The sequence below is a fragment of the Echinops telfairi genome, unplaced genomic scaffold (assembly GCF_000313985.2).
Source record: "Echinops telfairi isolate 266 unplaced genomic scaffold, ASM31398v2 ScPeMD7_1713;HRSCAF=2227, whole genome shotgun sequence".
Taxonomy (NCBI): Eukaryota; Metazoa; Chordata; class Mammalia; order Afrosoricida; family Tenrecidae; genus Echinops; species Echinops telfairi.
This window is the reverse complement of record NW_022105611.1, coordinates 5607147-5619387: the sequence shown is the minus strand read 5'-3', so window position 1 is coordinate 5619387 and position 12241 is coordinate 5607147. Positions and strand designations below refer to the sequence as shown.

At 40.9% G+C, this 12241-nt stretch overlaps 1 pseudogene; it reads right to left on the bottom strand.

Annotated features, from left to right (window-relative positions):
- LOC101662263 overlaps nucleotides 1-11855 on the bottom strand; it is a 35176-nt pseudogene extending 23321 nt beyond the window's left edge.
- Nucleotides 11856-12241: the final 386 nt, after the last annotated feature.

Below are 12241 nucleotides of genomic sequence, written 5' to 3'. Positions count from 1 at the left end.
GTGTTTAAAAACCAAACCCTGTCCCTCTAAATAAGAACAATATGGGGAATAGAAATGTTCTTCTAGTGTGTACATGAAGTCATACCATTTTAGGGTGGATTCTGCCTAACCAACTGCTGAATTATTGAAGAAAAAAACAAAACAGCCACAGGGTAGACAGACATGAATAAGGGAAACTGGCAGTTGAAGATAGACACACAGGACAGATGCGCCCACAAGACCAGGGATGCCAAGGACTGCCAACATGTGCTCGACCCTGAAAGAGACCATACAGGACTTCTTCCAAGAGCCATGGCCTGAGTTTAGACTCTAGCCACCTAAACTGTGAGAAATACGTTTCCGTGGTTTAAAACTACCTATTTATTGTATTTTGTTTGTTTGCTTTGGCATCATTAGGTAAGTAAGCAGCTAATTCTAAATGTCCTACACATGGCCTAATGTGGAGAAAATACAAGGGAGCTCTGAAACGTTCATGAAAAGCTATATTATCTCTTCACTCTGTTTTTCCTTTTCCACATATGGACAAAATCCCTAGGTGGATCCCTTGACCCCAAGTATGCAATTCCAACCACCTCGTCTACAAAATGGGTTACAGATCATGCCTATTCTACAAGTTGTTGGGAAGTCAACTGTAAACCTCTGTGGAGATGTTAATTATTAATGGGGATATTATCTCAGATAAGATCCTTTATAAATCATCCATGCTATAGTAATTTCAACTGTAGCTATTCATAAAGCAATGAATCACAATGATATGAAGATTTATATAAAATACATAGTTACTCCATAAATATTCTAGGACTTTAGATAGGTATGAAGAGATATAAATATTTTAAGAACACTTCAAAAATGTTTAGGATGAGAATTTTAAAAAATCAATTATAGTGTGACTTTCTCTCTGCAAAGTGTGGAGGCAAAGTATTCACATGGAAAAGGTATAAGTATAGAATGTAAAATTTTATAAATAAGGGAAAGAAGATATTTGAATGCACACAAAGAAGAGGTCGCATGGCTTATGAGTTAGGATGCTAAACCCAAGGCCCAAAGTTGTACTCTTCTAAAGAGTTACATCCTCAGAGCCCCACAAGGGCAGTCCGACCCTGGCCTACAGGGTTGCTATCAGACAAAAGCAATTTGATGGCCGTGAATTCGGTTTTCTGATTTGGTGTCTCCTTTCCATTACCTTTCCTCTTGGCTCCTCTGTAAGCTTTCTGAAGGCGAGAGCTGTAGCTATCTTAGACACCCTTATATCTACAGCTCCCACTCAATGACTGTTGAATGAATGCTTTCTGGAGGCCTGGCATAGGGATTCAACAGTGAACTGGACTGACCTGAGCCCTTCCTTCATGGAGCTTCAAATACAACTGATCTAAAATCTCCTGGGCTAAATTCGCTGTGAGCAAGTCAGTTCCAACGCACAGTGATCCTACCCAGGGTTTCTGAGAGTATGTGTGTATAGGAGTAAACAGGTCCATCTTTCTCCTGTGGCTTGACTTCAGCAGCCCGATGTCTAGCCCACTGGAGCCACCAGGCGTGTTTGGCTCTCCTGGGAGAGGCGCTTGAATCAAGAACTGATCACATGATTCTTTGGTCAAGTTAGAGACATGTTCTGCTCTGAAACAAGCATGCTCAGAAAGTAAGCTTAGAACAAACTCCAGAAAGCATTTTGTCCATCCCTCTGCCTGCACAAAAGACACTTCAAAACCCTCAGGCAGCTGTTTCTGAGTGGAATTGGCTTTCCCACCTTCCAGAGCCAAGAATAAAGCACACATTCTCTCTTTAAATGAACCTCAAAGGAAAAGTACTTAGGCCTTTAGCTTTGGGCCATTATGATTTATCAATATTAGCCTTACCCAAGTGTTTTCAAGACAGGATAACATTGGCACAATGTATCACATGCCTTCCTATGGCTGCACCTGACCTGACATATTGAAAATATGTATCGAAACCTATATCCCCATTTCATTAAAAATGGTACAGTCCTTCTTTAATAAGGCATGAACAAGTATCAAAAGGAATCAGAAAGGACATTAATTTAGGGCCTTCAAAATGAATCTGAGTGAGAATGTATAAGAGTTCACTACACTAGTCCGCACCCCGGGCAGGATCAGAAGAACACTGCTCATTACAATGACCCGAAGAGGCCTGAAGCATGATGGGGGATCAAGCTTGAAGACAAGCAGACCAGAGGTTAAATGTTAACCTCAGTGTTTTAAACCTGCATGACCCTGACCAAATGCTTGGTTTCCCTAAGCCTCGGTGTCATCAGCTATGTAGAGTAGAGGCAAGTAGAAAGGATAGCTATCAGATGGAGTTCAGTGAGGATCCAATAAGCTAATGTAGTCAGAGAAGAACTCAGCATATGGTGATCAATAAATGCTGTGTCCTTAGGCTTGAAAATGCTTTTTAATGGTCACCTCCCCCATTAAAACTTTGTTTTAATTTTTCTTGGCAGAGGAAGGAGCTCTTTTCTGTGTTCACACCATAACTTGAATGTTCTTTCTTTTGAGTCGGTTTGCTTCCCCGTTAAGCAAGTGTGGACTCCTTAAAGATAAGCACTATGTCTCCCGTGTCTGGGCAGCATCAAGCTCATGTCAGTACATGGAAGCTTGTAAGTGCCCTGTGCCTCCACCTGATGCACAATTACCTTCCCTTTCCAGAAAAAAAACAACAGAAAGCTAAAGCAATAGGAGGTCAGGAAATCCCTCAGAGCATCCTTTCAGACAGAAAGTAATTCCTGGTAAAGCTTTGCCTCAGACAGAAGTATTTACCTGCACTGTAAGTCATGTAAATGTGTCAGTGTATGGCCAGACATTTTTGGATATCAAAACAAAGAAGGGAATGTGAATATTTACATGATTCAGTATGGAAAAAGGAAAGCAAAATAGAGGTGTTAGAGAAGCACTGCTATCCCTGGCATTGAAACCTGGTCTAATTTCTCTTGGGCCTACACAGAGACCACTGCTTAATTTAATTAACAAGGCCCGAAAGAACGTCCTTGCTATAGATCCAGTATAAAGTGTAAAGCCATAACCATGAAATCTAAGCATATTCCCATTGGTCATATACAAGCTAGAAATACTTTTAGAATTCATAGTACCTAGAGGGAAAAAGAAATAGACAACATAATGTTCAGGACATCCTCCACAAACATTGATTATTTTTTAGCTAATTATATATGAATAGAGTAACTTTGAGTGTGAGATCTTTCTCCTAAATAGTGTAGCCCCTCGGGTACTGCTGTCAGGTTGAGTCCAGCTCATAGAGACCCTTTAGGGCAGAGTCTAACTGCCTTTGGGAGTTTCCAAGACGTTAGAATCTATAGGGAATCATAGTTATTCTGTAGATTAACTAGAAAGTTCAAGCTGCTGACCTTGAAGCTGCTGACATCTGAATGCATAGCCCATGGTGCAACCAGGACTCTTTAAGATAGCCACAGCAAACAAACAAACAAACAAAAATGATAGCCACAGCAGTGCATAAATCAATAACCAAACCTACTGCCCTCAAATCCATTATGCTGCACAGTGACCTTTTTAAGAGCGAGTTGAACCCTCTGGGTTTCCAAGGTTGTAATTATTTATGAGAGTAGAAACCCTCACCTTTCTATAGCCTAGAGACTGGCTTTGAACTGCTGGTCTTGCAGTTAGCAGGTTAATGTGTAACCCATAGTGTCACCTGGGCTTCTCACAACACAGCGTTCTTCATAGAATACAAGCTGTGGATTCATGCCCCCAAACAAACAAACAAACAGATAAACAAACTCACTGCCATTGAGTCATTTCTAACTCGTAGCTGTTTATATAGAATAAAGTGGAACTTCCCCATCATCTCTGAGGCTGTAAGTCTTTACCAATACAGACACGCCTTTCTTTCCCCAGGAACGGCTGATGACTTGAAATTGGTCCTTATGGTTGGCAATGCATTGTATGACCATTGCACCACTTAACTAGTTACTATTAGGTTTTTGACCTTGAAAAATAATTAAATCAAGTCCAGATTTTCACATTGATAGAACGGATCAACAGAAGTATCAACATCATATGTTTGTTGAGAGTATGAAATAAGAAAACAAACGGGATTGTTTCTCTGCTTAGCTCAGTCCTGAAGCTAAACACCGGTAGGTATTTAATAAAAGTTAGTTGTTCCCACAAATTTTGAGGAGAAATATTATTAGTTATATAGTCAATTATATAGTTAGATTGTCGATGTTCTTGGAAGCAGCAGTCAAGAGATCAACTGATACATTGCACTGAACAATCTGCACAAGATCTCTTTAAAATGTGAAGGCAAGGTTGTCACCTTGGGGACCAGCGTGTAACTGTCATAAGCCACAGGTTTCTCAATCAGCTCATATGCATATAAAAGTTGGACACTGACAAAGGACAACTGAAGAATTGATGCATTTGAACTATGGTGTTATCAAGGAATATTGAAAGTACCATGGATTTCCAAAAAGAACAAACAAATCCATATTGGAAGAAGTAAAAGCCAGGGTGCTCCTTAGAGACAAGGATGGCAAGACTTCATCTCATGTACTTTGGACATGTTATCAAGAGGGACCAGTCCCTGATGATGGACATCATGCTTGGACAAGTGGAAGGGCAGACAAAAAAGCAGAAGGCATCCACAAGATGGATTGACACAGTGGCTGTGACAATGGGCTGAAACTTAAGAACAATTGTAAGGATGGTGCAGGACCAGGAGGTGCTTTGTTCTGCTGTATATAGGGTCTCTATAAGTAAGAAATAGCTCGATGGCACCCAGCAACAGCAAAGGCCACAATTCCTATGTGATATAGTTCTGTCGTCTATAGACTTGTGTCCCATTTTGGAGGATATTCTCTATTATACTACTGGACAGCATTAGGATGGGGTTAAGCTATGACTTTAGTAGAGAGTGTGAACCAAGACACATATTTTTTTCCTTGGGGGCAACTTTAAGACCTCCCCTTAGCAGAGGGTGTGAATCAAGCTACACTTGATGTTTCCTTGGGGGGGCATCTTTGCATCTAAATTAGTAGAGGGTGTGACTTGATCATGACTTGGATATACACTGGTACCAGTGTACAGTTCTAAAACACAATGTCTCACCTGGAAAGTCATACCTCTATTTCCTGACTGGGCTTTGGTAGAAGAAAGATCTGCTGTGACTATTGGACATGTTTGATTTCTAGTGCTGGGTCTTGCATTTGGCTCACCTCCACCTGACCTTCGGATTTGGGACTGAACACCACCCACCACCACGTGAGATATTCCCTCAATGTTTTTCAAGTTTCCATGGGACGCTGCAGGAAATCACAGAACCCAGAGATGTGAGGGAATATACACAAGAGACAAGTGGGGGCAATAAGGAGCAGAATAGCATCTTAGATGTAGGGACATCGTTAATCCCCAACTCCTTGGGATGAGTCTGGTATTAATTCTTCTAAAACAAATTATTAGCATAGTTACCAATTTGAGTAACTAGTTATTTCTTTCACTTGATTTCTCTGGACTATAATCTATATTCCTTTTTACTAGAGAATTCCTTCAATATCTCCATTAACCAAACTCAACCAAAATCCCTGCCATGGGGTCAATTCTGACTCATAGAAACTACAGACGAGACTAGAACGTCCCTGTGAGTTTCTACGGCTGTAATTCTTAATCCAGTTGATTGTGCAGTTAAACTTATTACATGAACTCTTAACACTTCCTTAAGAATGTTCCTAAAATGACCTTAGAGCTCAAAGAAACCCCTTGTGGGAGAAGACCACGGTGATCTCTGCCAAGGGTTTTCTCTGCAGGGTCTCAGAGAGACATGTCCCTAGGAGCACCCACAAGTATTTGGTGTCATGAGTTCTATGAGGTTTTATAAGGTCATACAATAATCATTTATTGAGTACCTACTAGGTGTCAGGCAGTGAGTCTGATACTGTGAAGAAGATCATATCCCTACTGCCCAGCCTTTGAAAGACTCCTCTGGCTCTCCTTGGATCCAATCTTCCCCATGCTTCACACAAAGACTATGAAGAAGTCAACATATTTCAAAAGTCTTGCCTGGTTCACTTCCAGAAATTTCCAAGGATGTTGAAGAAGTGCCAGTCATTACTGTGGGCATAGATGGACTTTTAGCTGCTCATTATTCTTCTGTCCAAATTCTCAGTATGCTCGCAGTTACCTCTGCATAGCTCTAGCATCACCTTAGCAATTCTGGTGAAGGGAAGCCTGTGTGAGTCTATGGCATCAATTAAGCAAACATTCAATTTCATGAACACTTACTGAGCTCAGGAAGTGAATGGAATTGACAACTCCACATGGGATTTGGCAAGTCTTTGTGTCTCTTAAATTGAACTGCTTTCAGCTAGCAAAGGCAAAAACACTTCAGAGTGGCCACCAGCAAAATATGACCCGATGTTTCCCTTCCCTTTGTGGAAGCAGAATTTTGATTAAGGTTCTCCTATTTTGGGTTGTTAGAGAACAAGTAGAAAATTTCATTCTTCACATTGAAAACAATTTTGTATATATTTGAAGATCAATGGATGTTATTAAGACAAGAACCTCCTGCTTTTTATCTCTTTTGGACTAGATTCTTAATAGTGTTTTATGTCAGACAGAACTTTTGAAGGGACAAGGGATAACACTTACTTACATATTTATTTGAGCATTTTCTATAGAACAAGCATTGGAATAGAGCTCTTACTATTATTTATTTAATTCCCAAAGTAAGAGGAAATCTGATATTTTCCTTATAGAGGTGGAAAATAAAATACAGACCAATGAAAAGACTTGTCTAACCGAAAGCAAAGGAACATCTGAGCAAATATTGATACCAAGGTTTGAGTCCAAAGCCATCCTTTCTGCTATCCAGGTTTTTGCCACGTTGGCGCTATTGAGATTTTAGGCTGAAAAGTTCATTTGTTGTGGAGAGTATAGTTTAGGGTGTTTAATACCATCCTTAACCTACCCCAACTAGATACCAGTTATTCTCCTTAGTTTCAATAACCAAACATTTCCTCCAACACATTGCCAAGTGTCCTTGGGTTATAAAAATCAAGTGTAGACAGGGAAAGGGAACATACATGTCTTGGAGAACATGTTGAAGCCATGTTGGTAGAAAAAGGGAAGGACCAACTTCCTAGCCGAGGGTAGGGGGTGGATGGAGGAACTAACTGACAGGACTTTTAAGAACTTTAAGAGAGGAGTATGCCTGGTACCATGCTTCTAAGAAGCCATATTCATTAGAATTTCTCTAAACACACCCCACCCCTACCCCAAGGCCATGTACCATAGAACACTAGGACATTGAACCCTGGATCTTTGAGGTGAAAAGCACGCACCCAGGTTACCATTCCAGAATAATGCGATACGGAAATCCCACTAGGTGAACTAGGCTTTACCTCAAACGCACTTGTAACCTGAGGCTTTAAGCCCCAAACTCCATGGTGCGTGAAGAAGCCAGAGGACAGCTACACCAGCGGTGTTGAACTCCCAGCAGGCAGACTAACATTTACTTACAACCGCAATGCCCTCCTTGCTGTATGAAGGTATGAATTATTCTGGTATAACTGTGTCTGACATTGTCCGTGAATATTATTGTAAGATTTGCCTGACCACCACCTCCCATTGTGTAAATAGTGTTCAGTCATGTAAGGATTTATTCTGTATGTGTCAATGATCCATGTATTGCCATTTGAGGTTAGCCTAAGCATGTTCAATCTCCCTATTTCAATAGTATTTTAAAATTATTACCATGGGCCAAATCAATGGCACTACAAACAGGAGGTACCCATGCTCCAGGGAGATGATTAATAAGATTCTCTAACATAAAATGACAAGGATGTCTCTAAAGTGAACCAGAGGCAGATAGAAAACATAAGAATGGATTTGGGGCTCAAACTTAATCCTAGTTCCGATCTACGAACAATTCGTTCTTATAACATGGCCCTGCTCGATACTCACCCTCAGGAAGGAAACACAGGCGATATGGGTGCTATAGCAAAGTGAGGTGAAGAAATTAGATGATGCAAGGCTATCAGAAAGAATAGCATGTGGGGTCTTAAAGACTTGCTCTGAAACAAGTAGCTATCTAAGTGTGATATCAACTAAACCCACATGGAAGAAGCACACCAATGTCCATGATCTAAGGATCGTAAATTATATAATCCAAATTCAAAGGAGGGAGTACTATCAGAACTTAAATTGTGAAATTCCAGTGAATAGCAGGCTATGGAAGACAATGGAAGCCCAAAATACATTTGTGAGATCGACCGAGGAACTAAGCCTCCGGTGACTTCCCTCGAGCCATCATTGAGGGATGGGAATAACCTGGTGATCAGACAGTTTTGTAGCAATGACTATAATAGATTAAAATTTCACTTGAATGGTTAAAACTTTGTCATCTGATCTCTCTTTTGATACATGTTATATTTCATCTGGTTTCTAATATTTGCTGTGTGATTTGTTTTCCTTATAGGGGGTTATCTCTCGTATTTTGTCATTGTTGGTAGCTTTCTTAACTCTGTTATGTATTTTTCAGTATATGAAAATAAAGATGGATAAATATATAGATAAAATAACAAAAATAAGGAGTCCTAGGGTGTATGACAGGGGAGGTTGTGGGGCTGGGGGAGATCACGAGGAGCAGATATCAAGGAGTACAAGAAGGGAGAAAATGTTTTGAAACTGATTGTGTGGTAGCGATTGCACCGCAATGCTTGGTATGATTGAACGATGGAATGGTCTGATGTCTGGATTAGGTCCAAATAAAATGGTTTGAAAGAAAAGAAAAAAATGGCTCTAGAATAGTCAGAGAATGTGTAGAACAGAACTCAAATTCATACAGACCAGGATTACTGGGAAAATAGAGATTGGCGGGCCGTCCATCCAAACTTATGGCACTTCAGTGCTGGAATTGGGCACTCCTATGCTAAAAGTATCAATCGATTGGTAATTCTATGGACGCAGGGACGCAGGGCATAGGGTGAACGTAGCTCGGGGAACAGCACACTGAGGGGACTGCACGAATGAATGGCGTCAGAATGTGTATGACTTGCTCAATGTAAAGCTAAATGATGATCTGCTCTGTTATCCTTCTCCTAATAGAATTACGAAGTTGAAAGGATAGTAAACTATTCTTTCTAAAGAATAGTAAACTAAATGAATCATGATTTTTCAAAAACTGCCCTATAGTAGACTAAGGAAAAGTAACCTAACTATCCAAGCCAAATCTTCCTGACACATTACTGAACTATCAAACCATATGAGGCGGTATGCTAAGGACTGTTTAACCGTCCACTTGCGAGCTTACCAATGGGCCCCAGCGTAGGGACAGTGTGAGGATGGCACAGGACGAGCAGCACTTCGTTCTGCGGTGCAGAGGGTCGCTATGGGCTGGAACCAACTGGATGGCTTCTACCACCAACAGAGGAGTGGGATGAAACCGCTACTGACAACCAGGGAAAAGAAGTTGAGATTATTTGGGTAACAAGCTATTTAAGAATCGGTCTTCATTTGCTTACCTGATCAATATTATCAATACCCTACAATGAGACGATAATATGGATAATGATGCTCACAATGTCAATGACAATATTATTCGTAAAGTATTTACTGATTTTGAAAATGAGGATTATTGAGGCCAGGAAAATAAAGTCAACCATCTCAGGCTAGGCAGCTGGGAAGCAGGGAGGTCAGGGTGGGCACTTATTTCTGCCTGGTTCCGACCAGCGTTCATGGAGTTCACCGAAGACAAAGGACACTCCCAGATGCTGTATGCCTTACATGCAGGCAGCCGCCAGAAGAGTCAGAAGTAAAGGGAAAATAGCAAATGACATATGAGTTGTGCTTGGCAAAATGAGACTATCACTCATACATATATGGGAAAGACATCCCAGATGTCTAGCAACATTAGCTTGTTGATGTGTCATAAATGAAGACATTGCCGGGTTTAATGATCATTTGAGAATCAAATCACAGTATGTGTTCTCTACAAAAAAAGAGAGGGCTGATTCTAACTGGTGACACGGGGACAAATTAGGAGAATTGAAGCAATTGGAAGAAATATACAAAACCCTTTAATATACAAAACCCTAATTGCCTATATTGGAGCCCTAGCGTCATAGCAAGTCAAGCACTTGGCTGCCAACCCAAAGCAGATCAGCAGGGAGAGGGGTGACAGTCTGCATGCAACAGTGGGCTCAATTACATATAGAAAAAGTAACTCAAATGACAATAGTTTATCTTAGCTATTTCATAGAAAGGACACATTCGGGAGATTTCTCATGCCTTTTGTGTTTATGAGAAACTTCTCTAGACTCTAGAGAATTGCTCCTAACTGGTTCAAGCCAGGTGTGAGGCCGGATTTCCTCTCCCGTGATGGATCGCCAGCGTGTGCGGCAGACCCGACAATCTGCTCCGCTGGGAGCCTGCTGGCAGCATGCGGAGTGTCACAACCAGGGGAGAGCTGCCAGGCTCCTGCTGTTGTTGGCTTTACAGGGCTGCAACTCTTCGGTTCAGGAGTCGACAAAGAGCAAGTCCACTCTTAAACAGATTCGGGTGTCCTCTTCAACGTCGTTGGACATTTTCAAATTTCAATTTCCAGCCTCCTTAGACTTGTCCAAGGAACAGACTTACTCTACTTTTTTCTATTATACAATGTAACCGAAAAAAGAAAACGTCACTAAATAAAGAAAATAGAAGTAAATATCTGGTGAAATAGATTTGGCTGGTAAAGACTACCTTAAAAAGTGCTCTCACACTTACTTCATAGTTAGACGATATTCGATTTCCATTCACAACATTTCCAGTGACCCGTCCTGCAGAAGTGAGTTGTCTGTGAGGACTGACAGACTGGCTGCAACAATGAATAAGACATAACAATTGTTAGGATGAAGCAGGACCGTGACTTCAGAACCATATTTTCACAAAACATCATTACAGGGGAAGTGGTTAGTGAACGTATCTGGGGGAATGCCGCTTTAAATGCACTGATTGATACTTAAATTAAGAAAACAGAGTTATATCAAAATAGATTTTTAAAAATTCGTTGTAAATTCTTAGTGCTTTTATAGCAAACTATAGATATGCTTTTACTTAAGAGTACTGTCTTGGCTTTTCATCTATTTTGTCATGCATCTCACACTTTTTAGGACACAGGTCTCTAACCACCCAGTCCCCCACCCTCAGTCTCCTTAGGTTTTCAGAGCTGAGGTCTCAGGTTCCAGTGAGAAGTAAACAGAGGAGTCGTCTGGGGAGAAAGTTTAAGCAGAATGATGAATAAGGCTTCATTGACGCCTTCCTTTCTTCCACTGATGAGGGAGGTGATTGTCGTGCAGGAGATAGCTCAGTTGTATCATCATTTTAATCATTTTCTTGAGTACCCATCAAGTGAAAAGGAATGCTTTGGAATGTAATATACATCATTCTACTTTCCCCCTTCATATCAATACTTTTGTTTTTGAGGCCATATTTTTAAAGAAACACACACACACACACACACACACACACACACACAGATTCCCTTCCAAACCAAACCAAATTCACTGCCATCAAGTCAGTTCCTATACATGGCTAACTTATAGGACAGCTTGTTCCAAAGCTCTTTCAATTTACTATTTGAATTCATTTTTGATGCTAACATAATTGAAAATGGGATCCCTGGACAGGTTGTGGCTTGATCATAGTAAACAATATCACCTGTGAAATATTTTATATGCTACGTAACTAGATATCACAAGCTTATTTAATTAAAACTACATGCATCTTGTCATCTCTCAGTTTTTGTGGGTCATGGTCAGAGAAGAGCTATGATCAGAGACAAGTCCTCTGCTCATGACCTCTCAAGACTGAGATGCAGGTGTAACTCACCTGCATTTTTACCTGGAAACTTGGGTGGAAGTTTATGCTATTCCTTGAGGCCTCCTGCTGTTCCAAGGGGTTTTCTGAAATGTCTAGAGGCCTCCTGTTCTTTCTGGAGGTCTTCTGGAGTTTCTAGAAGTTTCTGGCCTCTTGCAGTTCCCAGAAACTCCTTTAAATTCCGAGAAGCCTCCTGAAGTTTTGGATGTTGTCAGCTGCATCGAGTGGGCTCCGACTCACGCTGGCCCTGTGTACAACAGAATGAAGCACTGCCTGCTCCTACACCATCCTCACACTTGTTCTTATATTTGAGCCTGTCCACGTAGCCACTGTGTCAATCCATCACGTGGAAGGTCTTCCTGGTTTTCTCTTCCCCAACATTTCACCAAGCATGATGTCCTTCT